We start from the raw sequence: 13,036 nt of genomic DNA, 5'->3' as shown, positions 1-13,036 counted from the left end.
ATTATATTGATTAATAAGTTGATTATAGGGACCGAGCCCTAACTGTAGAGGCAGCACATTTGTCGGAAGTGGCGCGCTCTGGTGTGTAATAAAAGCAAAAAATGGGTAAAAAGTATGATAATAGCTTATGTATTTTTTTGTTAATAATGGAAAAAATAATAAAATATGGTTTTCAACCAATAATAAATACACTTATTCGAGGTCAAAACGATATAAATGGTAAAAAGTTACATGAGTCTGGACATGTTTTTGATGTGGTTGAGAAAAAATTATTAAATGGTCTAGTAATCATAACCTCTGATATTGTTGCTCAGACAAGTGTGTCTAAAACATTGTAACGGAGTACACGGGACTTTCCTTATCCGGAGAAGGTCTTCGATCCGAGTTATAATTATCGACCAATTCTCCAGGGCGCTGTGCTCCGAAGTACTCGCGCCAATAGTCTTAAGCTAGTAAGTAAGTCCCCGAGAGGGTAGCGCCGGCGCTGAGAGAGAGAGAGAGAGTGGGGAAGAGAAAGCCAAGAAGAAACAAACCAACAAATTTTGGTAAGTTTTATTGTGTTCGAACGATCGAAGAATCGACATCGCAAACATCTTACTCAGGTAATTATTTTTATTCTATTGTTTCCTGTGGAACGAGGCGATAAAATTTAGTTAAATTTAATGCGTGCTAGGCTCAATGTCAGCTCGCTTAAGTTTAATTAATCTAAGAAATATTCTAATAACAATTTCGTGTTCCAGAATAAAATATTCCCTGAGAATTAAGTTACGAAGTGGCGATTCAGGACCGTGCTGACAATAAGACCTCATCGAGGAAAACATCAAGGAAAAACGAGAAATCTGGAAGTAAGAGCGTCGAGGGATTTTGAGAAAAGAAAAACCAAAGAAGACTCCAGGTACAATAAATATGTCTAAATAGATTCTCGGTGAAGTGGCATTAGCCAGGCCTTATGTCGGCTGGAGGTTATCGCCATTTCGTGTTCGATCACAATCATTAGTTTTTAATAAAAGTTTAATTAATTAATCTTGCCAAAATTTAACCAATTGGTTTAGTCAATAATTAAGCACTCGTTACTTGAACTAAAGTCTGAATAAAAGACCGAATAAAGTTAAGGATAAATTTAAGAACAAGTCAGAAATGAAATAACTAAATATTTAATTAATAATACCAGGAATTATTTCGGGTTATTAATTAAACACGTAGGCAGAGTCGGGATTAATCTTACTAGGAATTATTTCAGTTTGTTAATTCATGATTTTGGTGTTACGTGAAAATTTGATCTCTGGTAATTGAGTTTGAGTAAAATTAGTTAATTTTTGTGTCAATTAAAATCATTAAAATAATTTCAGTAAAATATTTTAGTAAAATCATCAGAAGTTAAAATTAATTAAAATCAATATAAATAATTTGGAACGAATTTTGATTGTGTGAAATAAAATAGAAGTAAAATTAGAATCGTAAAAAATCGTTAGAATAATTGTTAAAATCATTTAGATAAAAGTAGAAAATAAATCAGTTGTAAATTTCACTTGAATAAAAATTCAACAAAAGTTGGGAGAGGGTCCACCATCTTGTTTCGAGCTAAAACGCTGAGTAAAGGACGTACAAGGTCGAGACTAAAAATCTCAAGGCGTTGTAAGGTGAAAAATAATCCCCAAAATTAAAATAAAATAAATTTCAAGTTTCAAACAACATATAGAAAGTAAAGAAAATAATTTAGCAAAAATAAAATGAACTCAGTTATTCAGAGACAAGTAAAATAATTTAGTTAAAATTGAGTGAAATAAAACCAATTGCCAATTTCTTAATTCAGAGATTAAAACTAAATAAATTAATTATTTAACTCTGACAAATAATTTGGACAAAACGAAAACATATTAAATAAGATAATTTATAAAATTCGGAAAAATTAAATTCAAATGAAATCAAATTAATTATAATTAAAGTAATTAAGTAAAATTTTATAATAAAATATGGCGTAATAAAATCGACAAAAGTAAAATAAATTTGTAAGAATACTAGGACGTAACGAATATTTTGTCGGCAGATAAAATTTAATACTAAGACCTCTTAGTATTAAATATTTATTGTTGTATTATTAAGACCACGGCAGTAAATTAGTTAAGAATTTTAATAAGAAAATTAATCGCTAGAGGAATTTGGATTGGGAATGAATGGAAAATTTATTCAAGAGAAAATTTAATAATTGAAATTTAATTTGGATTTAGAAAATTTAATAATCAGATTTAATTTGGAAAATAAAAGTAAATAATAGTCTTAGAAAATAATTAATAAAGTATGGAAATTTTAGTAGGTGTGTTTGAATGATAATAATTATATTGTGGGTGCGTGTGGAAAATTATGAGATTATAAAACTATGAAATATAGAAAAATGGAATTATGGAAATATGGAAAATGATTAGAAACCGCGGTATGGGCGCTCCATAAGAGGGTACCGTCGGGAATAAGCAACTATGATAGAAACCGCGGTATGGTCGCTCCATAAGAGGGTACCGTCGGGAATAAGTAACTATGATAGAAACCGCAATATGGTCGCTCCATAAGAGGGTATCGTCGGAATTAGGAGCTTTGATAGGAAACCGTCTTATAAACGGGAATAGGACTTAGGATTAAGTGTTAATTAATTGTAAGGGGAATATCATTGTAATAGATGGGTAAATAAAATTTCTTGAAAAATGAATTTCTTTGATGATTCCTGTTTTCTTCCCAGCAATCTCTCACGACCCTGTAGAACGTACTCCATGCCCTGGTCCAGTTTCTGGATACTGTGTCTAAAAATCCAGTGGCGCCCTAAATAAATTCAGGGGTGACCAAAGAGGACGAGTGGACTTTTTTCAAAAGAGAAATATACCGTTTCAACATATAATGTTAAAATTACAGTAAGTATTAACATCTAACTTTTTTTAAACTTTATTACATAATTAAAAAATATAAAAAATAATGTTAATCAGAAAATTTTTGTTTTTAGCTAGAAGATCAACGCAATACAAGTAATGCTGTGTGTACGTGCAAAGCCGGATTAGCTGGCAAATGTAAGCATATTTGTGCTGTCGTTTATTATGTAAACTCACCAGATTCTGCTGATTCAAAAACAAACCATGGTCAAGAATGGGGAAAACCATCTCGTCGCCAGCTCTTGGAGTATGAAAAAGGAGTAAAAATAAGTAAATTATTTACTCCACCTCCTTACACCGATAAGAATCCGAAAGTGGTACCATTAAAGTTGGAATCACTCGTCTTTCCAAAGGATATGTCCGGGTGTCCTCTTTGTACAATGATAAACATAGATAAAAGAGATGAGAATGAAATTATTGCAGCTGAATCACTTGTTGCTTTAGTAAAAGTAAATGATAAGCGTGATGTAGAATCAAAGGTGAATAACGTTATCCAGGAAGTGATTCAGCTGCAATTGGTGAATAAGATTTATTCTCGAGAAAATTTAGTAGCAAGTGATGTTTATGAGTTTTATTTGGAAGAAGTGAGTTGTGATAGTACGAAAATTATCAATATTTGCATTAAAACTATTCTCCAGTCTAAGATAGACGAGTGGTACAAACAGCGTATCTTCCGAATAACAACAAGTAATGGTCGTAAGTTAAAAGGGGATCGTTTTGATATTGAAAAAGCAATCACTAACCTATTAACACCAAGTAAAGCTGAGACACAAGCCATGGCGTATGGTAAGAAAATGGAAAGTGTAGCTCTAAAAGAATACAAAAAGCTTGTAGACCAAAATTTCGAAATTGTTCAAGTCAGTGTGGTCGTTAACATTAATCAACCCTGGTTATGCTGCTCGCCAGATGCTATTTTGATTTATGGTTTTGCCATTTGGCAAAAAAAAATTAGTAGAAATAAAGTGTCCTCATACGTGCAAGAAGATACCTATATATGATGCTGAGAATGGAAAATGTAATGTGCAATACATATTTAAAATCAGATGAAAATGGATTACACCTGAGTACAACTCATTCCATTTACACTCAGATACAACTGCAAATGTATGTTACAAATATCGCTTTATGTGATTTATTCGTATACTCACCTCGGGGCTGTGTTTTGATAACAATTGCTCGTGATGAAATTTTTTTAAGTACGGTAGTTCCTAAACTAGAAAAATTTTACTTTAAGCATTACGTTCAAAGAGTATTTATTAAGTATAATACAAGGAAATGAAGTACAAACATACTAGTAAACAGTTATATAATAATTTGTTTTAACAATTGGAAATTTTTAAGTAATATTAAATTTTTCTTTCTTCTATTTTTAACTAAATATAATAACGATATATAATCAAGTCAAAATAAAAATACCAAATATTTGTGTAAGTCATTTTTTAATCATAAAATGATTAATTTAATTACACTTTTGTAAAAGCTTTGTATTTAAATTATTATGATATCATAGTTTATGTATCAGAGTTTAATAAAAATTATATTTAATTACAATTATAAAATTTGTTTTATCCTCTAAATTTACAATTAGTTATTTTTACAATTGTTTTGTATTTGATTAAATTGTTAATTATTTTTTTATCATTCTATTTCTGATTTTTCTTGTTTAAACAGGGGCTTTTGAATATTTATGATAGAACATATGACAAAAACAATTTCATCAACATGAGGCAAAAGTGACACTGGTACTTTGGAAAGAATATTAAAGTCTTTTATTCGTTGATTCACTCTTTCAATGTGTATTCTCACTGAAGCAATATTGTAAGTTTCATCAACTTCCTCAGGTGTAAATTGATTTTTGTTGCAAAATGGAGGCATAATAAAAATCGCATTTTTCTCTTGCACTTTTGTTTGTATTTGCGGGAAACCTTTATCTGCTAGCACAACATTACCAGATTCAATTAAATCTATTAGACCACAATCATTTGTGATAAAACAATCACCAGCACGACCACCATAACACTTTGACAGAAAAATTATAAATCCACTTGGAATACACCCTACTAAAAATTTCATTGTGTGATGATGCGTATAATCTGAATACATTAAAACTCGATGTTTAACTGCTGGTGGAACTTCTGTGTTTATTTCGGTGCAGTCAATGATAACACGAGTGTCTCGATAATGTAGCTTAAATGATTCAGGTAAAATTGCTTGAACAGCGGCTTTAGATGGCCAGAATATAAAATTTTTCAATAGAATATTTAAATGTTGCAAATTCTTTACGAATATTTTATTTACAGTAGTCCGATGAATATTAAATAAGACAGAAATCGCAGTAAATGTCAAACCGGTTTTCAGCTTCATTAACGTAATTAATAATTTTGTTTTTTTTGTCAATGGCCGAACGTTTACATTCTGGGAGTTGATTCAAAAGCCATAGAAAGATAGATAATGTAACACCTGTTAAGCTACTCATAGTTTCATTACTTGTAATAGATGAAAATCCATGGAACCCTTTGCAATGAGATTGTACAGACTCGGAATTGATTGGATCGCAACTGGAATCTTGAACATTTTTTTTCATAGGCGGCATCGAAGTTTCACACATTTTATCTGCAGTTTTTTTTACAGATATATTAACTTGGACTGCTGCAGTATTAATACCATCATGATTATTGATATTACAAAAAAAACAAGTACAATTATCAGTTGAAATATCAGGAATGAATTCCTCAGTTTGACAAGTAATACTTCGATAGGCTGGGGGAGAAACATTCATAACATTCACGTCCCTATCACAGCTGTCCTCAGTTTCTGTTATCATTTGTCCTGCGTCTTGCTCCGTTTCAATGTCACTTGAATTATTAATATTATTATCTTCGATAGAATTATTGCTGTTTATACTACTGTTGACACTGTCAGTTAATATTGATTCCTTGACGTTGATTCCCTTATTTAATTGACGTGTTCTTGACCGTTCAAATCGTTGTAGACGTTGAATGGAATTTCTTGTGTTTTCTTTTCCAGGAAAAATCGAAGGAACATAAGATGGGTGATATGAGTTGTCTGATTTACTATTATTTATAAAATGAGCACTACAAATTCTTGTATGTTGATTTGGCTCCCATTTTATCGGATTTTTACTAAAAAAAAAAAAAAAAACAACGAAATATTAAGGTTAAATTTATACTATTATATAAATTTTAATTTAACTGTTATATGAAACTTTTTATTCAAATGAAAAACTACTCGGTTTAATTTTGTAATATTTAAATTACTATGCCACTGCTGTTGATTATTATAATTTCTTACTTACACATAATTTTTTACTGCATTTATCCATTTTATACGTTTATCATCCTTCCATGAGGCACCAAATTTACTCGAGGGAAAACAATAAAATTTCACTGGCATATCGACTTGTCACTTATGACGAGATTTTTCTGTGCATCCTTTGATACAACAAGATTTTCCTGATCGAGACATTTCGATTAATTTTTCAATATTTATTTAAACAACATTAACTAAATTGAAAATAACGTGTTGTTGCATTACTTTTTTACCCGTTTATTGCACATTTTTGTTACCAGTTGGCGTGACAGTCTAGCGGCTCGGTCCCTATTATGGTTTTTATGAATTGTAAGTTTCATAAGTCTAAAACAGATGGCGCCTTACAGTTAACTGTAGTACTGCCTGACAAATATATCATAGATGGCGCTACGTTGTAATTCAAATTTTCTCAGCGTTGTGCACGTTTTCTAATTCACTCAGCCACAGCAACGCGTGGTTGAGTCGCTAGTATATATATATATATATATATATATATATATATATATATATATATATATATATATATATATATATATATATATATATTATATCTGAATTTTTGAAGTCGATCCAGGTGTTCGATCGTTACAGTTTTCCCCGCTTACAGACCTTGACGTTAGACGTCAATTTATAATCCGAATTTTCAAATTATAGCCGAAATTTGCGTGGGGTTATACGGGAACTTACTTCTTACTGAAGTTCTAAATTATACTTCAGTATCTTTCCGATTTTCGGTTTCTGCCCGGGGAAAAAGGTTTAGATCTGACCAGATATCATTATATCTGGTCAGATTTATTTATATCTAATCAGATATGGGACTGGAGACATAATCAAATCTAGTCATATCTGATCAGATCTAAACCGATATAACTATATCTAAGTTGAAAAATCCATCAGACAAAAAGATTTTATATCTAGCTAGATATAACTATATTTGCTAACTATTAATAAATACTTATAAACTATTTTACTAAATATACTTTCCTTCTGAATAAATATTAAGGGGGTATTCTGGTCTAGAAACATGAATTTCAGGTAATTTTTGAAATGTCGTAAAAAAAAGACAATTAATATTTTTACTATACATTTTTTTATTAGTTATTTGTTAACATTAGAAGAATACAAAAAAAAATTAAAAACTAAAAAAAGTACAAAATTTTAAAAATTATAAGCTGACGGAGTGGGGGCTCTTTAAAAATTTCCACGTGACTATGACCATGATTTTAACCCTCCTAGTAATCTGAAACTAAAAAAAAAAAAGATTATTAATCAAGAATAATGTCGCAATGGTCGGAAGTAGGGAAAAGTTTGAAAAAAATTTTTCACAAAATGGCGACTGTTTAAAAAAATTTTTTTCGACCACTTTTTCTGACGGTTTTGAATTTTTAAAAATAGTTAAAATAAAAATTTGGGGATAGGGCTAGTTCCAACCATAGACAAGCCAATAAAGAAGACTCTATAAAAATTCCAAGTAAATCGGTCCAGTAGAACCTGAAAAATCGTGGTCATCGTTCCAAAAAGACAGTTTTGAGAAAAACGCGTTTAAAGCTTCGCGTAAAGTTTTTCTAGTCTAAGTCATATAATGATATTTTAAACTTACATTGATTTAATCTGCCATTCCTGCCTCATACATTGGACCTTCCTCGACTTCAAAGAAACTATTTTCTGCATTTCTTTCTTCATATCGAGCAGTTCTGGCCTCCTTTGAAGCGATGGATGCTCGTGTTTCGGAGCGGTCAATCCGGGCGTTGTCGCGTTTGCCAGCAAATGAATGAGCTTCTGGTCCAATTTTTATTCCCATCAGCTCCATCATTTTTAAAATAGGAATAAAGCCTTCATTGAAAATACAAACGCTAATAAATGTCGCTATCTCGATAATATGAAGTCCAGAATGAATGTGTTTCGGAGCGAAAGTCCAAATCAGAGAGTTCCGAGACTCATTATTATTCTGCGTTTCTGAACCTAAACATCGGGTCAATAATTCCTCTGATGATAAGCTTTCGTAAATTGGCTTTATTACTTTCAAGACGTTATCAGACAGAGGAGGATTCTCGTGGTCAAACTCCTCTAATGTACGTATGGATGCAGCTTTTTGCCACTTACACCAACTGTCCGTACCAGGTGGGCAATACATATGTTGCGGATTTTCATTTATAGAACTGCTATGATAGTAAGTAGCCCAAATTGCATTTTTCATGTTCTCAACAGAATCAGGGTGCCGGCGAATCGCTAAGCCATAATATAAAGACAATTTATTAATGACTTTATCAGTTAATTTGCCTTCACCCTTTCCACCAATCCCTCTATTTTCTGTTTTCGCTTTTCGTAACCTTGCACCCATTCTTTTTTGGACGTGACCTACGCATTCTTTTTTTTGGACAAATGGGTTACCATCGTAAGGATCCATATCGAGAATACCCTTGAATGTTTTAGTGTCACCATCTCCAATGTATTTAGCATATTTCACTCCGTGATTTTCATTTGATTGACAGAACATTTCGACAATAGCATTAACTTCCATTTTGCCTGCACTTCTTTTATGGTTTATTGTACATAATTCTTCATGACTTTCATATCAATCGTTATACGCAGCAATATCCGAATATTTTTTATTTTTCCAAACATTACAGCCTTGACAGAAACTAGATTTGACAACAGTATCAACAACCTTCTTGCAATTTTTTGCTACAAGTGTAGTTACTCCAAATAGAGAATTAAAACCCCTTTTTTTCCATGTCCCATCGCCAGAAACAGTAAACTCCGTAGAACAAGCATTAGGATCACTAGCTGATATTAACTCTTTTTCTTCATTCACAGCTTTGGAAATAATGAGGTTATAAACTGTACATACGGCCAAATGGATGTTTTCGATGCAAGCGTAGTATGTACTGATTGATAATCCTTGACAGATATCCATGATACTGCAGAAGATATTTATTCCCTCCCTGCCAACTCCCAAAAGCCGCGTAGCAAAAATAATTCTTCGGTTTACTTCAAAGGATTTGTCGACGAATGGACATGATGGTATATATTGAACACTATCGCAACCACATTGTAATGAAATTTTAAAACCTAATCCACGAAAAGATGTGCGTGAAAATTTAATCTCTTTTTTACATTGAGCGCACAAAACTAAAGAAGAAATCATCGAGAAAACCGTGAAAAACTCCAATACACAGTAGCCGTAATTATTTTCAATGATCACCTCTTCATCATTAGATTTTTTTAGTTTTGCTGCTGATGCACTTGTAAAATTGGTGTCTTCTTGTGCCGTGTATCGATTACCGTGAAATTGCCTTTTCTTCTGACGATGTGGACGCGTACGCCTTTCCGCGGAAGATTTTCTATCCATTTTATTTTTAAACAATATTTTTAACTGTTATTATTTAACTCACAACACATACGTCCACGTGGTTCAGAGGTTAGAATTCAACTGTTAGCAGCTGGATGCAAGTGAACACTAAATGTATCAGATACGGGTCACCTCAGGTTCTCATATAACTATATATGTGTATAACTATATATATATATATATATATATATATATATATATATATATATATATATATATATATATATATATATATTTTGTATAGAGGAACAAATGGTTTTACTCAGAATATGGATTCAGGTAGACGGAGAATCCCTAATGTCTTTTGTTCGATTAGTTGCGACCGAACAAGTTTGGATGCCAGGTCAGAAAAATACTTATATCTCCGAAAATAATTTAAATTTTGAAAAATCCTCTTGTACACATATTCTTAAATAGTTAAACTTTGAAAATATAAAAAAAAAAAAATTTTCGATTTTTTGAAATTTCTAGACCAGAATACCCCCTTAATAGAATCCAACAAAATTTTTATTAAAATTTGATAAATTAAAAAATTGTCTTCGAATAAATCAATTTGTTCATAGTTAATAAATCCTTCAATCAGCGTATATTGACAATTAATAATTTGCAAATTTGATGAAAAAAATAGTTCATTGCGCATCGATCATGGACACGATTCACATTACTTGTAGTTATTACAAATTCTGTTTACTTACTTTTTAATTAAGCCTCGTCGGTAAACAGGTAATGAATGAGTCTTTCGAGCATTGGGTCCCAGGGTCGGTTCCCGCACGCGCCGATTTTTTTTTCGATTTTTTTATGGAAATAATTCTATGTAATTATATAGGGCAATTTTTCGTATGCAATTATGTATGAGTATATATGATTATATATAATCTTTTTTACCTGGGCAATTTAAAGATCTGATTATATCTGGCCAGATCTAATCCGTTTTTCCCGGGTGGTCTCAATAAAAATAGGGCACCAGGTAATTTTTAATCACTGGAATTACCAAACCAGTGAAAACGTACTTCGATAATTTTTATTCAGTAGGAATTATTAAACTAGCCAAACTCGAACTAATACTTAAACATAAACGTGAACGTAACCATAACTTGAACCTAAACAAAATTAGATAATTTTTGATCGCTAGAAATGATCAAACTAGCCAATAAACGTAAACTTAATTGAAAACACGAAAACTTAACAAAATATAGACCAAATAACCAAAGACCGAAAAAACAATGGGATACCTCAGGGTTGCTCAGTGTGCTGGTTTGTAGAGAAGGAGCGTGATTCGAGTATAAAGTGGATCCATGGTTGCAATGATTTTATTCGCAACACCGAAAACTTATGCGTATCAAAATCCTTATTTATTCAACCAAAAACTTTATCTTAAAGACCAAACTAGATCATAACTCACGACGAAATTATCGGAACGGTACAACTAACAGTAGGTAACGCTAGAGTCACGTTACAAACTCTTACTCTTATAATATTAAACAAATAAATAAATAAATCTTAACATAATAATCTCAAATCAATAAATGAATCTAAACAACTTGAACAATATCCTTAAATAAATCTGTCAACGTACTCTAAGTTATTTACAACACAAAAGTATTCTATCGAGTGGCAATGTCGATAACGAGTAACTTTCATTTTATTTCTAACAACTTTATAACTCTGTATTTTTACCTGAAGCCAAAAATAAAAAGCGAAAGACTGAAACTTTAACCTGGAACTGAAGCGGTACGCACGTCCGATCACCTGAAGTGACCAGCGGCAACTCTCAAACACGCTTGTTCTCTACGAAGTCTAAAACTCGACTGTCAAACGAGTCTCACTCACAAACAAAAATCTCTATAATCAGATAATTCTCAAATATTCTAATCTTTAATCAAACAATTGAGGTTCTGAGTACGGATATTCCTTTGGCAGATGCTCTCCAGGAACTGACTACTACTGGGATCGTAACTCAAAACGGAAACGTAACATTAAACAAAAGTGGATAATTTTTATTCGCTAGAAATTATCAAAACTAGCTAAAACGTAAACTTAACCGAAAACAAATTGATCCCATATGCTTTCATCTTATTCCTCTACGCTGGAGCACTGGCATCTCAACCAGACCGGCATTCCACCTGGAAGTCTCAAAGGATTAGACTGGTGTCTAACGTCAAACGAACCCGCTCCAAAGTGACGCTGACTTACCCACGTCCTCTGCAACCTCAAAACCCAAAACTAAAAATCCAGAACTTAAAACTCAAAACTCGAAACTCAAAATTCGAAACTCAAAACTTAAAATAACTCAAAAAAACCCTTAAAGAACTTGACCTTAATATTTTTCAAAACTTGACTCTAAAAACTGACTCTACTCTTGAAAATTCTAAAATCTCAACTGTAACATTAATTCTCTAAATTCACTTTTAAACTATAGTACTTCGTTACTCGGCATCAACACTCACTTAATTCACAAGATATTTATCTTTAATCTATACAATTATATTATTTATTTTATTTGGCCTTGAAATATCGGCTTAAATTAACAAAAATTCGTTGGCACTAGTGACGTTCATTTTAAATAGACCCCGGTCGTTAAAATAACGTCACAACTCTTCTCCCCCTGGGGGTACTTTTCGATACGTTGATGTTATTCTTCACTGTACGTTGATGTTATTGACATCCTACTGCTTCGATAATTGGCTAGACTGTATGACTTGAGCTTCTCAACACTGGTTCCGATCCATTGCTTTGGTGGTTGTTGACTGTCTTACGGCACTACCTGCTCTTGTCTACACTTGGTGTCCGTAGCTGCATTTCTGCGAGTTCTACAGTTCGCAGAAAAATTTATTTCGCGGTTTTGTAACTGCCTGTAACGTTTTATTTAATAAACTTCATGTAATTTTTGGCCATGAACCGCACTGTACTCACGTCACCTTGGCGAGGTGTTATCTTCGATCATGTATCGATAACGAGTGTTAAACTCAACTGTAACTGTATTATAAGATATCTGTAACCCGTAGGTCGAAACTCTGAGCGTCGGTTTACTGGTGGACTTTGTCCCTCGCTTCGTTTTGGAGTTTTCAACTGCTTCCATGGGACGTTTCCTCCATACTCTCGTCAGTATAGACCCATGGCCTTCCACGCTTCACTGCAGTGTGGACAGGTCCGAGCAGTCTCACCAGCTTTACCACACATCTGACAGAAGATGGTCCCTTCCTCGGGACGCTGACTGTACGGATGACCCTCTTTTCGGCAATTCCAGCATTTCCGTGGACTGCCTTGCCACGTAAATGGTTTGTCGCTCTCCCGGTTGGTCGATTTGGACCGCTGATTACGCGGGGTTTTACTCTTCCCGTCTTCATTTGTTGTGTTTGTAGCGTAGCGGGTCTTGATTTTCTTCGACTCAGTCTCTCGACGCTGGACCTTCCTCTTTCCCTTGCGGTCGAGTAGCGTC

The 13,036-nt window shown here is 32.8% G+C and overlaps 1 protein-coding gene across 1 annotated transcript in view; it reads left to right on the top strand.

The window, feature by feature from the left end:
• Positions 1–13,036, top strand: part of LOC141537118 (dystrophin) — a 264,817-nt gene that overhangs the window by 103,014 nt on the left and 148,767 nt on the right. The gene's annotated exons all lie outside the window — the stretch shown is intronic.

The sequence above is a fragment of the Cotesia typhae genome, unplaced genomic scaffold (assembly GCF_013202065.1).
Source record: "Cotesia typhae breed Kobodo isofemale line unplaced genomic scaffold, CoteBio_Ctyphae scaffold_58, whole genome shotgun sequence".
Lineage (NCBI taxonomy): Eukaryota > Metazoa > Arthropoda > Insecta > Hymenoptera > Braconidae > Cotesia > Cotesia typhae.
This window is presented reverse-complemented; position numbering and strand designations above follow the sequence as displayed.